The 17,834-nt window shown below is 32.2% G+C and overlaps 1 pseudogene; it reads right to left on the reverse strand.

The window, feature by feature from the left end:
* Positions 1-6,276: 6,276 nt before the first annotated feature.
* On the reverse strand, positions 6,277-7,046 carry LOC112092252 (annotated as a pseudogene).
* Between the last annotated feature and the right edge of the window lie 10,788 nt (positions 7,047-17,834).

Genomic DNA, 17,834 nt, shown 5'->3' on the forward strand with positions numbered 1-17,834 from the left:
AATAACCTGACATAAATAATAGTATGTTTATTTTATTTTTTGTTATAGTAATAAAATAAGCGTGCGATACACTTGTTGTATTTAGATTGTGGTTTGCCGTTAATTGTTTTTACTCTTTTTTTATGAAACTTTTTCCCATTAATTTGGTGTTGAAAGATTCTAACAAATGTGTAAGATATATATGAATATTGTCTTTTGGCTAAATTTTGAGTGTCTTGTGTTTCAAGGTTTTGTTTTCTTTTGAATTAAATTTGTTTATTTTTTTTTATAGAAACTTTTTACTAAGAAAAAAAAAAACTAAAGTAACAAATTGGGAGATCAAAGGGTTAAAATGGGTATAATACAAAAAAATATTTATAATAGTATGCGTTTTAAAAGTTATTATTATCAAATAACAATAATATGGGAAAATTTAGCAAATATAATTAATCAAAATGTTATCAAAATTACATATGTGAATAAATGGATAAAAAAGTCAAATATGTGTAGCAAAAAAAAAATTGTATTTTGTTTATTTCAATAATTACATTTGGTACAACTTCTCACATTTAATGTTATTTATTTATTTATTTAACAAATGAATTAATTTTGCATATTTTATTTTAGTTTAAGGATTAAATTTAGTACAACTTTTGACATAGAGATTATTTTTAAAGAGAAAAAGATAGCTTAAGGATCTTTAATAAATAAAGTTAAACAATTATTATTTAAAATTTAATAGATAGACTATTTATGAGACAATTTCTGAATTCAAAAACTATTCATGAGATAAAAAGATAAAATGGACTACAACAGATACCGTTCATGAATTTGTACTCTTTTTTGCTCCTTCTGTTTTCTCTAACATCTTTGCTATTAAATTTATAAGATAGTAATATCAACTCTAAGTCTAATCATTAACGTTCCTTTAAAAAAAAAAAGAAAAAAAAAAGAGAAATTAAATCATTAACGTTGTAAATTTTAAATAAACTTGGCCCGCTGATTTTTATATTTTTGCACTTGCAAATTATCTTAAAATAAACTATAAAAAATTATGAATTTAATGACACTAATTAGACGACGATTTTAACAAAACCGTCGTCAAACGTACCATTAAAAACATGGTGGTTGACATGACAATTATATACGCATTTTTAAAAAAAAATTGACTTTCAATACTGGTATCTTTAACGATGGTTCTCCATAAAACCATCATTGAATCTAGTTTTTAACCTAGAAAAACTTCATTTGGCGAAAATTCACTCGAAAATCAAAATGCTTGCCCACTAAGTTATTCTGTTAATCTCTTCGCCCAGACAGTACCGCCACCCCAAATAGGCCCCTTCTTCCTTCTGTCTGCCGCCATTCTCCTTCTGTTTGCCGCCTTTTCTCCATAAATCCAAGAAGGACTACAAATCCGTGAAGAACATGAAGAAAATTTCATTAATTTTCTCATTTTTTGTATAAATTTGATAAAAAATGAAGAAAATAGCTTAGATTTTATGAGTTTGAGTATTATAGATGTTGGGTGTTTGTTGTTTGATAAAATTTGTTTATGTTGATGATGAAATTAGTTTAGATTTTGTAATTTTGTGTAATATGGGTGTTGGCTTTTTAGTTTTTGTCTTGAATTTGTTATGTAGATGATGAACTTTATTTAGGTTTTGTGGTTTTGAGTAATATGAGTGTTGAGTTTTTGTTGTTTGTCTTGAATTTGTTATGTAGATAATGAATTTTGTTTATGTTTTATGATTTTGAGTAATATGTGTTTGGGTGAGTGAGATATTTATTGTTTAGTTTTTTGTGTAGCAATGGTTAGGAAATGGATGTTTGCAAATAGGTTGAGTAATGAATATAAGGAAGGGGTTAAAGAATTTATTTCTTTTGTAAAGAATACAATCAAAGAGAATATTATTCATTGTCTGTGTGTGCAATGTGGCGATATTAGAAGACAATCGATGCAAGATCTTAGATTCCATTTGTTCCGATACGGCATTGATAAGACTTATCAAACATGAATATGACACGGTGAAAAGGTTCTAAGTTCATCTTCGGCGATTAGGGGGATTGAGAGGAATGACGTTGATGTTAATCATGAAGATGGTGGAAGTAACATGGTTGATATGATTAATGATATGGAAGAATAATTTGTGCACCGACCATAGTTATTTGAGAAGATGATAGACGATGCGGAGACACCATAGTATAGTGGGTGTAAGAACTATACTAAATTGTCCAGATTAATTAGATTATGGAACTTGAAGGTGTCGGGTAAGTGGTCAAATGCAAGTTTCACAGGACTCTTAGAATTTCTAAAAAATGCACTTCCAGATAATAATCAAGTGTTAGGTTCTATGCATGAGGCTAAGAAGACGTTGAGCTCTATGGGGATGGGATATGAGAACATACATGTGCGATCAAATGATTGTGTGCTATATCGGAGAGAATGTGAAGATTTGGATGAGTGTCTGGTGTGCCATGAGTCTAGGTAGAAGGAAGGTAAGAAACTGTCCAACAGGAGAAAAGGTGTGCCAGTGAAGGTGTTATGGGACATTCCGATCGAACCAAGATTAAAGCGATTATATCGAAATCCAAAGCATGCTAAAAATTTAACTTGGCATCATGATAAGATGGCCAACGATGGTATGCTAATAGTGGAAGATATTTGATGCAGAGAATCCTGAATTTAGTGCGAAACCTAGAAATTTGCCTTGCATTGTCACCTGATGGAATGAATTTGCATAGCAATTTTAGCAGCAAAAACAGTACTTGTCTCGTCATCCTTGTAAACTACAATCTTCTGCCAGACTTGTGTATGAAGTAAAATTTTCTAATGTTAACCTTGTTAATTTCTGGACCTAATCAACCGGGAATTGATATTTATGTCTAGTTGGCACCGGTGATTGACGAGTTGAGGAGATTGTGGGATAGTACAATCATTTCCGCGATGAGTCCTTTGTACCCCAAGCAATGTTGATGTGGACCATTAACAACTTCCCTGCATATGGAAACCTATTTAGGTCTTGGTTAAGAGTTCCATATGTTGCCCTATTTGCATAATAAAGACATGTTCAATCCGGATGAAACATCAAAAGAAGATGATGTACGATGGCCATAGGAGATTCATGCATATGAATCATCGATACCGCAAACAACGAAAAGCTATTATTGGTAAAATAGAAGAAAGACCACCTCCAAGACCTTCGATAGGTAAACAAGTGTTTGATATGGTTAAAAAAAAAAACGTAAAAGTGGTCTCCGGGAAGAAGAAATGAACAAATAATGAGCTGGTGATCAGACCTTGGAAGTAAAAGTCGATTTTCTTCGATCTTCCATATTGGAGTTCATTGTTAATTCGCCACTGCTTGGATGTTATGCACATTGAGAAGAATGTTTGTGAGTCGATAGTTGACACGCTACTTGACATCCTTGGTTGAAACTAAAGACGGCCTCAATGCACGGTTGGATCTCATGGAATTTAACATTAGAGGTGACTTGGCTCCTGAGAAAAGAGGCTCCCGCACTTACTTACCTCCGCTAAGTGCACATTATCGAGACAAGAGAAGAAGAAATTCTGTGAATGGCTTGCTTATGTCAAAGTTCCAGAAAGGCATTCATCTAACTTTAAGAACTTGGTGTTGGTGAAAGAATTAAAGATGACCACACGAAGACACATGATTGTCATACTTTGATGCAACAACTGTTGCCACTTGCTTTGCGTGGGATTCAAACAAAGGAGGTTAGATTTTCACTTAAGAAGTTTTGCTACTTCTTCAACTCCATATATTCCAAGGTAGTAGATCTAATGACGTTGGATACACTACAATAATAGTTAGTGATGACCTTGTGCATGCTAGAGAAATATTTTTCACCATCATTTTTCGACATCATGATTCATCTAACGGTTCATTTAATCAGTGAAGTTAGGCTTTGTCAGCCAGTGTACTTGAGGTGGATGTACCTTTTTGAAAGGTACATAAAGATTATGAAAGGTTATGTTAATAATCGAAATAGGCCAGAAGGTTGCATCGTGCAAAGTTACATGCCCGAAGAAGCTGTGGAATTTTGCTCGGAGTACTTGTCTAACGCAGAAGCACATGGTTTACCAAAGAAGGTAAACATGTAGCCAAAAGGTAAATCTGTCGGTATTCCTTCCTCGATTCCTTGCGAAGCACAAGAACAAGCTTGTCTCTACTTTCTACATAATGCTTGTAAGGTGGAACCATACATAAAAGTCCACAAAAATGAATAAATGCGGCAACCCAAAAAGAGGGAGAAATGAGAAGTGGTTGCAAGATGAACATAATCAGACAATTAGAGAGTGGATAAGGACACACATTTACTCCAAGGTTCGCGAGTTAAGAAATGAAGGTGTGCCGGAAGACTTGTTTAAGCTAGCCGGAGGACCCTCGTCGACGGTAATGAAATACATATCATACTCAATAAATGGCTATACCTTCTACATTCGGGAGAGATGAGAAGCACCTCGTCTAAAATAGTGGTGTTAGTTTCCGTGCCAATGCTATGCATATTTCATCTACAAAAGACAAAAATCTCGTATATGGACCAATGAGCTACTACGATTTTATGGAGGATATATGGGAACTTAACTATTGTGGATTGCTAGTGGCACTTTTTATGTGCAAGTGGGTCGATAATAATTATGTGAAGGTTGATAGTGATGCTACAGTGTTTTGACTTTCGAAGAATGGGCTATAGGAATGATCCTTTCATTTTGGCAACACATGCAAAATAAGTTTTCTATACAACCAATCCCAATGATTTGGAGTTGTCCTTAGTTGTTCTCGTGAAGTTAAGAGCTATTCGTGCTAGAGAAGAGGACGATGATGATTGCAACGACATTCCATCAGTGAGTAGAGGCTTAGCACCCGTTGACGAGGTTGATGTTTTTGATGATGATGATTTAGACCTTGTCCACTTAGATGTTGAATTGGCATGTGTTGAAAATAATAGAAAGAGAAAAATATGATAAACTTTATGTTGTTGTAATTTATATGAATATTTAATTAATATGTTGTAATATTAATCATAAACTATATTTATTGATGTATTATTTAATATTCATAATTCATTTTTATTTAAAAATTTAATATTTATTTTGTAGTTATAATGGTTTTGTAAACTGTGGTAAAAAAGCTCATAAAAAATGAGATTAATTGGCCAACCAGTGGGACAACAAAAAACAGCTCGACGATTTTTTTTACTAAGAAAACCGTCATCTAATGTCATTTTTAACGACGAATAAAAACCATCGTTATATGCCACAGTCATTTAACAACTCGCGATTAGACAACGGTTCTCCTAACCGTCGTCTAATCTTTTAATGACAATTATTAACGATCGTTAAATACCAGATTTCTACTAGTGATATTCGTTCGCTAACTATTGAAATTAATTAATATCATTTGGGATTATTCAAGGATTAAACTGACAGAAAGAAAATTAAGGGTGTGTTCATTTGCACAACTCAAATCAAGATTTGGGTTGTGTATGTAAGAGAAAAGCACTGTAACAAAAAAAAAATTGCATTTAAATTTATGTAAAAAAAGCAGTGTAGCAATATAACTTGAATCATGAAATGAACAAGACCTAAGATTCAAAGTACCAAACCCAAAAAACTCATGGAACACATGTTAAAATTCTAATTTGTGGCTGCACATATAATCTAACTGTAAATCTACATCTAACTCTACACCATCTTGAAATTAAAAAGAGAGAGAATATTTTAAATGTAATTTAACATAAACGATGTCATATAAGTAAAAACGAAATGACATGTCGTACGTTGTGGTGGACTTATCACAAGAACTGGATTTAGAATATTTCTGGATGAGCTTATTAAAACTTTAGATGAAGGCAAAACTACTCGCTATGAGCTTATTCAAGCAACATGTTTTCCCAACATTAAAAAAAAAAAAAGAATGAGAAACGTATCCAATATAATAGTGGATATAAGATATTAAGTACAACATTATAAAATCGAATTGAATTAGATTGTTTTTATTTTTTTATTTTATCAACCAAACCTCTCAAACCTAATGTATTAATTATATACGTCGAACTATTTAACCTGGGAAATAGAAACATCTTAAGGAATGAAAATGTCCCGTTTGTTGTCGTTGTACTTACATAATAAAGTATTCTAAATGACGACAATTTTATTTTATTTATTTTCCTTTTTTTTTTCTCTTACAATTCGTAGAAGGGGAAAATTACTTCAAAACAATAATTTCACTTCTTCAAAAGAAATGAGAAAAAGAAAAATAAAAATGGGGATAATCCATGTCCCAACCGGGTACCTCTAGCTTTTCATAAAATTAATGAAAGAAACAGATAAAAGGTTTACAACCATATTCACCGGGGGAAAAAAAAAGGAATCTTAATTTTACATTTTATTCTTTGCCAGAAAAGAAATTAACAAATTAACAAATCCTGCAACATTAAAACCAGAAAAATCCAGGAAATTCACAAAGGAGAGAAGCTCTCAAAATTCGAACAAACTCCATCTTCACCAAGACATTTCAACATTAATACCAAATCAAACCAACCAAGAACAAAAAACGAAAAAAATTATAAAAAAAAAATTATTAATTCAAGAAACCAAAACCCTTAAGGGGACCTCCACTCAAAGCTATTTCCCCTATTGTAATATCGTAGCTCCAAAGAAACTTGCCTCTCGATCTGAAGTTGTCTCCGAAAATTCGCAATGAAAATCTCGGCCTTCTGATCAATATCTTCTTGATCATCCGATGGATAGCTAATCGTCCTCTGAAGGCCCCTGGAAGAACCCGAATCCTCCGAGCCCGAGAGCTCGCCGGCGCAGGCGGTCAAACCCGGTCGATCGGTGAAGCTGAACCAAAAAGGCGACCCCGCCGGTGCCGGTCAAACGATCGGCCACCTCCGATCAACGAAGCGATCCGCCACCGGTTGACGTTGAAGTTCAAGAGAAGTCTCAACTTCTGCACTGCCCTCCTTAGGCGGCTAAGCAAGAACCAGTTGTTGTTGTTGCCCATGTTGGAAAATCGTTACGTGTTTGAATAGAAAGTTTAGCGTTATAATTAGGTATTTGAGAAGTGGGGTTTGTGGATATATTTATAGATATTGGAAAGGAAAATGGGTTTATCTATGGTTTGGAAGTTTCATGCAAAGTTTGTGAAGTTATGAGAAGATGCGTACGAAAATGGAGGACCGTGTGAGAGGAATATATATATATATATTTATATAAGTTGACAATTAGTACGTGTTAGGAAATAGAAATATGGTCAAAAGGTTGAATCAGTCTAATACAATGGTTAAAACTTTCGTGGAACTATTCTTTTTTGTAATAATGGATTGGATTTTTGTGATTAGAATAACTATGATTAATTATGCGACTATTCACAATAATGAACAATAGTAAATGGATAAAAAGGAGCCAAAATGGATCAGGTTTAGGAGGTGAAGACGAGTTCATATGGTTTTTATCATATGGTTTTTATCATATGGTTTTTATCACTTTTGTCTTTGAAGTTTGGCCTCGTTCGTTTCGCTAATTTGAGTTTAGAATTCGAGTTTTGCTACAGTAAAAAGCTCTCACAAACAGTCACATCTAACTTTTTTACTACAGTAAAAAGCTCTCACATAAAATCACATCTCAACTCAAATTAGCGAAACGAACGAGGTAGAATTAACAACTTACCACCTGTTGTAAAAAGTTAAAAATGGAGATGGAGACGGTAAATATAGATGTCCATGGCACAACGCGTAAAAATCGAGTAAATGAATAATAATGCGCAATAATTTTAAATTTCATTATAAATATGATGTTTTATATTTTGAAGATGTATACTTTTAATATGAGAGATTTTTTCTGTCTTTTTATCTCTCTAAAATCATTTTGTCCGCTTTATATTTCTCAGTTTTTATAACACGTTAACAGCATGAGCATTCTATTCTTACTACAATTTTCAACCCTTATTAAATTAAGTGAAAGATATGTAAATCTACTCTATTATTTTATATTCATACAAATGAGAGTTGTACCACCAACGTATTATAATTTTGTCATTACCCTTTAAAAGGTTTACTAAGTAGTTTGGTGTATTTGTATTCTCGTAAATGGATAGCTATGTCGTGTCTGCGGATAATAATTTTTCATTGCACTTTTTGCATGCATATTATTTTTTTTTGTTTGTTTATTTTTCTACACCATTTGAGGTATACAATTGTAATTTTTCTTTCAGTTCTAACGATAATATAACGGATTTTTACACCACTTCTAACAGATTTTTTTCATCACTATAAACAACTAATTTTTACTCTATAAAATGTGGTTTTTCTTAACCCATACAAGTCATTTCTCATCTTCTCTTCATCCTTCTTAATATTTTTATCTTTCACTTCTCATCTTCCCTTCACCCTTCTTAATATTTTTGTCTTCTCCATCATAGACATTCTATAAAAAAAATCGTGATATGGCGAATATGATGATGAGTTTGCTATCTTAGTAGTCATTTTCTATATGCTTGAAGCACTGAATTCAAAACCTAAATATATATGTTTGAATTAAGTTACAAAGATCATTATATGGGTCAAAGCAATCCGGACGCATGTGGTATAATCGTTTAAGCGAATATTTGTCAAAAGAAGGATATGTGAATAATCTCATGTGCCCGTGTATTTTTTTTTAAGTGAACAACATCTGGTTTTATTATTATCGCTGTCTGTGTTGATGATTTGAATATAATTGGGACTCATAAAGAAATTCAAGAAACTGTGACATACTTAAAGAATGAATTTGAAATGAAAGATCTTGAAAAAATGAAATATTGTCTTGGTTTACGGATTGAGCACCTTGTAAGTGGAATACTTGTGCATCAATCAAACTATACTAAAAAGGTCCTAAAACACTTTAACTTAGATAAAGCAAACCCTTTAAGTACCGCAACGGTTGTTAAAACACTTAATGTTGAAAAGGATTCAGTTCGCCCTTGTGAAGGTAATGAAGAAGTCTTTGGTCCTAAAGTATCATATCTAAGTGCAATAGGAACTCTTATGTATCTTGCTAATTGTACCCAACCAGATATAGCTTTTGCTACTAATCTACTAGCAAGATTTAGCTCATCTCCTGCACGAAGACATTAGAATGAAACAAAGCATGTATTCCGTCATCTTCGAGGAACATTTAATTTGGGATTATTTTATCCTAAAAGATTAAAATAAGGGATGATTGGTTTTGCATATGCATGATTTTTATCAGATCGACATAAAGCTAGATCTTAAACTGGATATGTGTTCACATGTGGAGGTACTGCTGTTTCATGGCGTCTACAAAACAAACACTTATTGCCACTTCTTCAAATCATGCCGAAGTTATTACACTCTGTGAAGCAAGTCAAGAATGTATATGGCTGAGGTCTATAACTCAATGTGTCTAAGAAACTGGCGAACTATCTATCAGTAAAAATCCAACAGTATTATTTGCAGACAATGTAGCATGTGTCGCTCAAATAAAGAAAGGTTACGTCCAAAGCGATAGAACCAAACACATACTCCCGAAGTTCTTCTCGTACTCCTAAGATCTCGAAAAGAACAACGATATTGATATTCAATCTATATGATCAAGTGATAAATACAACAGATCTTTTCATAAAGGCACTTCTAACTACAACATTGAGAAAGCATATCAACAGTATTAGGATATGTCATCTATGAGATTTATGGAGGAGACCTATACATGTAAGCTTTAGGGGGAATTTACGTGGCTGTACACTTTTTCTATTTTTCTGGTTTTATCCTACTAGGTTTTCCTGATAAGGTTTTTAATGAGACAATATATAACATGCATATAGTAATGATGTGCTATTTTTCCTTTTTACCATAATTTTTATCCCACTTGATTTTTTCTAGCAAAGTTTTTAATAAGGCATCATAAGAGATGGACATCCAAGAGTAGTGTTGTAAAAAGTCAAAAATGGAGGCTATAAATATGGTTGTCCATCACCTTCTGAGAAAAGCGGCGCAACACATAAAAATCACCTAGATGAATAGTAATGCACAGTTACTTTAAGTTTCATTATAAATACGATGTTATATATTTTGGAGATGTACACTTTTGATATCAGTAATAATATCAGAGATTTCTTCTGTTTTTTTATCTCTCTAAAATCTTTCTGTTAGCTTTATATCTCTTAGTTTTGATAACACCACCTGATTTTTTTTTTTTTTAAATTAACACTCTATCTAACTCAACTCCCTAAAGCCGCATTTATCTTTTTTTGGGTCGGATCTGGGGTTGGTTTGGAGATTCGATTGATTTATGTTAGGGTTTGAATTCAGATTTGAGGATTTTGATCGGAGCTGTGCACATTGCTAGTCCTTATAATGTGAGGCAGTCAGTGGCTATTCCGTTTGATATTGTAAGTTTAAATATAGGGAAAATTTCATATTAGTACCTTGTATTAGTGCATAATTATCTTTTAGTATCTTATATTTTTAATAATTTTAAATTCGTACCCTGTCTTTTTAAAAATAGTTTTTAGGTATTTTAAAATCATTTTTTTGAGATACAAAATGTCATTTTTACCCTTCTTATTTTTTTGAATGCAAAAAACATTTCATTAATCAACAAACCATGATGCTTACAAAGAACTTAATACAAAAATCTTGATACAACAAGCTAAAATCGGTAGATCTGTTGGCGTCCTAGTATAGGGATCCAAGTTTCGATAATGGACACAATTTAGAGCACTTCTCTTGGCTAGTTTAATTCTCCCTCCACGCTTGGTTCTCCCAAAACGGCTATAGCAAACTCTTTGCAAAGACCGATCTCTAAAGACTATTAGTCTTCTAAATCAAGCTCACCGAAGCAAGAGATTTGGCTAAAGACATATAGAAGATAAAAAAACAATACAAAACCCACACAAAATTATAGCTTGGCGGGGGAACACAACTAAAAACAATAAAAATAACTAAAGCCCACACAAATATAGCGATTTGTGGGGGGAAACAAACACCAAAACGATAGAATGATTGCCTTTATTCTACGAACAACTAAAAAAAGAGAAGAAAACACCAACACGAACTCCATCATCGTGGAGATTGGCCAACGTAGAGCGTGTGAGTGTATTTTGGGGGCTGACTAACCGAATATGCACTTCTAGGTGCCGGTCGGACTATTCTCCTTCTTTATTGCTTCTCTCTCTAGAATTCTCTCACTTTCTTACCCTTCTTATTAATTTACTCAACATTAACATTAAAAACCTATTAAAAATATTTAAAAAAACAATTAAAAAATAAAACGAAAGAGCATCTCTCCTCATTCCTCAAAAAACCTTGAATACAAGATCAAAATTTAGACAATCAACCCAAAAAATTGAAACCAAATAATTGAACAAAGTAATCAAAGAGATTCAATATTAATCAATTTATTATTTGCCCATCCACCCCATTGTTTGGTTTGCCTTTGCAGGGATGTTGAAGAAGCGATGGAAAAAAAGGCAGAAATATAGGTTGTGTTTGGAGTTGTTTTTAATTTTGTTTTTCACATTTTTTGAGAAAAAAAATGAAAACGGGAGAGAAACGGCGTTTGGCACAATTAAAGACAAAAAACGGAAATGAAAACGATTTTTTTAGTTTAGTGTAAAATGGGAGAGAAATGAAAAACGACTTTAGTTGTTTTTCATTTTGTGTTTCCGTTTTCTCATCTCTTGAGTAGAGAGAGAGAGACATTAATAGATTTTTTTATATTAAAAATAATCTCTTGATAACACTACCAAATGCATTTTTAAAAATGATTTCTGTCTGAGATTGAAAACGTTTTCATTTCTATTTTCATACAAAAAATAAAATCATTTTGAAACGAGTTCCAAATACACCCATAGGCATTATGAATCCCATCTACGACAAACTATATGATAAGCCAAATCTCAAAAATCATTATAGTACCGTGATAGATTATTATAATGGTTTAAATATTCAGTTATCATATAGTTCGACGGATTGTCGTTTGAACTTTAAGTTGTGGGTAGTGCTGGGACTTTGAACGGGCCTTCTGTGACCGCCCGAAAAAATCAATTTTGAGCTCGATGTTTGACTTGACCCGCCCGAATTTTTTGGGCCACCCACCCGAGCCCGAGAAGGCCCGTGGACGGGCCGCGGGCCTGGTTTTGGCTGCCCGAGCCTGCCCGAATTGCCTAAAAAATATATATTTTTATATTTTTTAATTTTTATGATATTGTATATATATTTTTTATATAATACACTATTATTTAGTAATTGTATTTGTATATAAATAATTATTAAGTTATTTTGTGTTAAAATTATATAAAAACTAAAATCAACATTCAACACACATTATTAACACAATTTAATAAATAAATTTTGTATATTAATTTTTAAATTCGTAATTCATGATTGCCTCGTTAAAAACCTTAAAAAGAAAAACTCAATTGGGATAAAAACTTGGTAAGGAAAAAAGAGTGAAATCATTTTGTGACGAATTATAAATTTTACAAACTTACAAAGTCTAAATATACAATTACAATGTCGAAAGCAAATACATATTTACAAATTACAATTTAATTTGAAGCTGAATGATCGTCGTCAAAATATGTTAATCTATTAAATTAATCAATCCATTCTTGACTTGCTACCGAAATTGTATCCTTTAAATTTTGATTGACACGATCCCAATTCTTAATACAGACCAAGGCTTCAACAATGTCCCTTTGCAATGCATTTCAGTGTTCCTCTTGGAGGTTGCAACAGTTGCAAACGCAGTATCACTTGCACTCGCTGCTTCTCTACGCGCACCATCATTGCGACCACGACATCCAGTTCGTCCACCATGACTCGGATTAGCAGATTCTTGCATAAGAAATTCATTAGTGGGAAATTGCCCTTCTCCCACATTGTGTTGGGCATCAACTAGAATATCACTATAAACAAAAGAATCGATTATAAAAAATAAGAGCGATTTGAGAGAGAGAGCTTAAGGATATTGTGATCATTTTTGGAAAATTGGGAAAGAGATTTGAGAGATTGAGAGAGATTAAGAGAATTGAGAGAAATTTAGAGGGATTGAGAAAGTTTGAATGAGAAAATGTGTGGAGGATGGGGGTATTTATTGGGAAATTTTTTGGTTAAAAAATTGATTTTTTTCCCTAAATTCGGATCCACTTAACGGTTATTTTTTGTCTTGACGGGTCGGGCTCGGGCCAAAAATCAGGCAACGGTAAAAAAAAAAGAGCAGTTGGATTCAGGCAGTTCAGGCTTCGGGTCGGGTCAGGCACCAACGGTTAAAACTATATCCATTGGTCGGGCTCGGGCTTCAGGCAATTCGGGCCTGAGTGAAAAAATACAAAAAAATTCTGACGGGCGGCGATATCACAACGGTGAGCTCCAGTGAATTGTACATTTTTGGGCAGCCCGAGCTTGAGCCCAAAAAATGGAGTTGAATGGGCCGGCCTTTTCGCCTACCTGCCGAGCTCGAAAAATTCAGGCTTCAGGCAGGCCCGCCAGCCCAAAGTTCCAACAGTAGTTGTGGGATTTTGTTTATTATGTGTAAGTTGGGGTTTCATTTCTCAACCTATTTTATATTGCAGTGAATTATACGAAGTGAAACGGTTGCCTGTCTAATCTTATATTGCATTTTAAAATGTATGCTCTACTCAGAAGAATGGTTATTTAGTTGAAATGTTATCCATATTTAGATGTAATAGAAATACTATAAAGTGTGCTTGGTATTGGGAATTCTCAATGTAGTTTAAATTATTCGTAGAATAAGTGACATCCGAACTTGTGATTGTGTTTATTTAAAATGTAAAAAACATAGAAAAGCCGTAACTTGTGATTGTGTTTATTTGAAATGTAAAAAACATAGAAAAGCCGTAAATAATGCAGTTTTAATAAGTTTAGTATGGAAATAGACCAAATCGAAGACATTGTTCCTCTTTTTAAATTTCTTTAGTTTTTAGTTGAGTTGAAAGTAGTAGATATTGTGAGTCCTACTATTTCTTTAGTTTTGTATTGGTGATGAGGTTTCATTATCTTAAACATGAGGAAGAGTTTGCAGTGGGAGAAGAAACGCATGGGAAGTTAGATTTCACAGTGATATTTAAGGCTGCAGTGTGCACTAATTTAGAACATATCAATCCTTCTGATGCAGAGTCAAGTAGCATAAAAAGCAAATGATGAAATCTGATACACCCAATCCTGCTTTCACAACAAAGAAGCAGAGGGCAAAACACTTGGGTTCGAAGCAGGAGAGAAGTGGTTGAGATCACGAAATGAGATTACCAACTATTGATGCTTTTTTGCCTATTTTCACTTTAGCTGGTTTTCTGTGTTTTCCCTTTTTGTATCTAAAGATAGCAAGAAATCAATATTGTCCTAGTCCTTATGCACCTGTATTGGCAACTTAAAGGCATTTCTAATGCTATCTTTTGGGCTGTAATGTTAGCAAGCATGACTTGTTTTGGAACCCATGTTAAATTGTAGGGAAGAAGTTATTGATATGTTTTATTTTTATTGTCAGGCCTTTTATCCATACTCTTGCATTCAAAGTGTTTACTCAAAAAAATGAAGAATTTATCCTAAAGAGTGCATGAGTCCGAACATTTACCTCTTAATTTTAATAAATACTATTTTGTTAGTGTAATTATTTGACTAAAAAGGTTATGAATCAAGAGTAAATGGTAAAAAGTCTGACTTATGTACTTTTAAGAGATATTTGTCAATATTACCTAAGTTACTCACATCCAAAGTTATTATTGGGTCTGTGAGTTGTTGAAATTATTCAGTTTGTTATGAATTTATTATTATTTTTTCTTTTTTCCTTTTTGAGCGGATTTGAAATGCTTCTTTTTTTCTTAAAGTGTTAAATCTTAGATATTGACAAGAATTTATACTATCTGAAACATTTGAGTGTTGTTGGATTAAGAGTTCATTGTTAATTTGTAGAGGTTTAGTCTGGTATTTTTGTGTTTTTGTGTTGTAGGCCTTTAATTTTAGTTGGAACATAGTAGGCAACGATTTTAGTTCTTATTATTGTGGAATGGATAAATTATAACATGAGGCGTCAAAATTAATCTGATAAATTGACATCGTAAGAAGTTTTATTTCTTGAGTGTGAAAGATTCATTACATGGCTAACTACTATAGCCTATTTTGATTTATGAAATAATATAAACGCAGCTTTAATTTGCATGACTAAAAGGAAGATCCCAAATATCAAACAAGCTTAGTTCTTTTCCTGTAAAAAATTTCCTACTTATTTGCAGGCATAATGAAAACAAACTATTGGAATTTTACACTCTGATTCTCTTTTTAAAGGATTAAATGATCTGAAACTAAACCCTCAACTATAGAGAAAACTGGCATAGAAACAAGAAGACGATGAGAGTCTTGAAAAATTGAGTATATTGTTAATGAATCAAAGACGACGAGTCTTAAAAAATTGAGTATATCGTTAATGAACAATTCTAAGAAAACTTAGTGCCTTATCCACAAGTAAAAATGTTGCCCTTTTCTATTCCATGAGTCGTATAATGTATTTTATTTTACTCATTTAATGTGTTGAAAATATTAGAAGTTTTCTTATTGACTTGTACTCGCTATTGACAACTTCAATAGCACAATTACGAACATAGAGGACTTTGCTTTTTTTTTTTTTTTTGGATGCTTTTGTACAGTACAACTTGTTATTTGATATACAAACAACTTTCTTCAATCTTCACAATTATAACGACGCTATAGCATACGACATTAAACACACATGAAATGAATCACCACAATTCGAGCAATGTACATGCGACTATGTCATGTATGCATTTACTTCCAAAAAAAGATACACTTGTTATTACAGAAAGTTACATGTTCGTTTCTGTGTCGTATTTTTCTTTCTTAAAGTGCGTTTCTTCATTATTATATACATGTCATATTACGTTATTGCCCCTCAATCGGTGATAATGGCCGTATTTGGAATTGATTCTGTTTTTATTTTTCACATTTTTTGAAAAAAAAAAAATAAAAACGTTTTTAAAACGGTGTTTGGCGCAACAAAGACAAAAAACGGAAATGAAAATGATTTTTTAGTTTAGTGTAAAATGAGAGAGAAATGTTTCGGGCCTGTTTGTTTTTGGTCTCGTTTTCATTTTTCACAATTTTCGAGAAAAAAAACTGAAAACGCCTACAAAAAACGCGTTTGGCGTTTTCATTTTCATACAAAAAATAAAAACGTCTTGGAACCAATTCCAAACGCACCCTTCATTTTTTGTTTTCATTTTCTCCTCTCGAGTAGAGAGAGAAAGAGAGACATTAATGAGTTTTTTTTTACACTGAAAATAATCTCTTGATAAAACTACCAAACGTATTTTCAAAAATAATTTCTATATGAGATTGAAAACGTTTTCATTTTCATTTTCATATAAAAAATAAAATCATTTTAAAATGAGTTCCAAACGCACATAATATATCCTTCCTACTAGACATCAACCAACTAACATCTCCACGTGTTATCAGGGCTGCCCAAAAAAAAAAAAAAAGAGGCCTGAACGAGATGATCGACAAGTGTTTTTTTCCCTCAAAACCTTTACTACCAAAAATTTTAATGGTTCTCCTTAATTAATGAGAATGGTAAAAAATAGAAATGACATTTTGCATTTTGTAAGAAAGCTACAATTTTACCCTACTTAATAATTAAAAACAATTATATCCTACTTAATAATTGAAGCATCTATTTGTTTCATAGATTTAAATTACAATTAAACATTTTTTCTATAATGATTTTTTCACAAAAATTTAAATTTCTTTCGAAAAGTTCTACTCAAATTTATAAACCGAACGTGCTAGAAATATATAACTATATCTCTATTGAATATTAAAAACTAATTTTTAACTCCGCTCTGCTACACACAATTGCGCTTTGTGACCTAAAAAGTTTAAAGAATTTTAATTAAGCCTCGTCTCATTCGAATTTATTTACATAATAGTTTTTAAACAACACTGTAGATTGTATTAGTTAGATGTTTAACTTGGTCTTTTTAATTCCCATGTCATTAGCTTCATTTAACTTTTTTTCTGAAAGTTCCTCTGCAAATAATTTATAATTTATATGAATACAGTTTTGTTCTAAGTTGCGTATATTGTGGATATATTATTTCCACGTGCAATTATGTGTCAGAAATAGAAAGATATAATCTGTAATATCTATTATTTAGATAATTTTAGTCCCCAAAGCTTATTTATTTTTTTTATTTTGGTCTTTTTTAATTTTTTTTAAAATTTTTGCATTGTAACTTTATTCTTTCTCTGGTTTGGTGTTTTGGCCCTAAAATTTATTTATTTCTTCATTTTTAGTCATGAAATTTTATTTTTTATTTTGGTTTCTTTTATCCTAAACTTATTTATTTCTATGTTTTTGTCTCTTTTTATTTTTATTTTTTCCTGAAATTGTATCTTTTTTTTTTGTTTTGGTCCCTTTTACCCTATAACTTATTTATTTCTTCATTCTAGTCTTTTTTTACCTTTTTTTTATTTTTCTATTTTTTTCTGTTTTAGTTTCTTTTACTCTAAAACTTATTTATTTCTTCACTCTAGTCCTTTTTTTACCCATTTTTTACTTTTACCCCGAAATTTTATTTTTTCTCGTTTTGGTCTCTTTCGCCCTAAATTTTATTTATTTCAGTCTTTTTTTTTTTCATTTTGGTTTCTTTTTAAAATTTTATATTTAGATGTTATATAATTTTAATAACGCAATGATTAGAACTTAATACACGGAGCATGCAGAGCTCAACTAGTTTTCTTTACAAAAAAATACGCGCAAAAGGGGGGGGGGGGGGGGGCGCAGAGTGTTG

The sequence above is a fragment of the Morus notabilis genome, unplaced genomic scaffold (genome assembly GCF_000414095.1).
Source record: "Morus notabilis unplaced genomic scaffold, ASM41409v2 Scaffold533, whole genome shotgun sequence".
NCBI classification, from domain to species: Eukaryota; Viridiplantae; Streptophyta; class Magnoliopsida; order Rosales; family Moraceae; genus Morus; species Morus notabilis.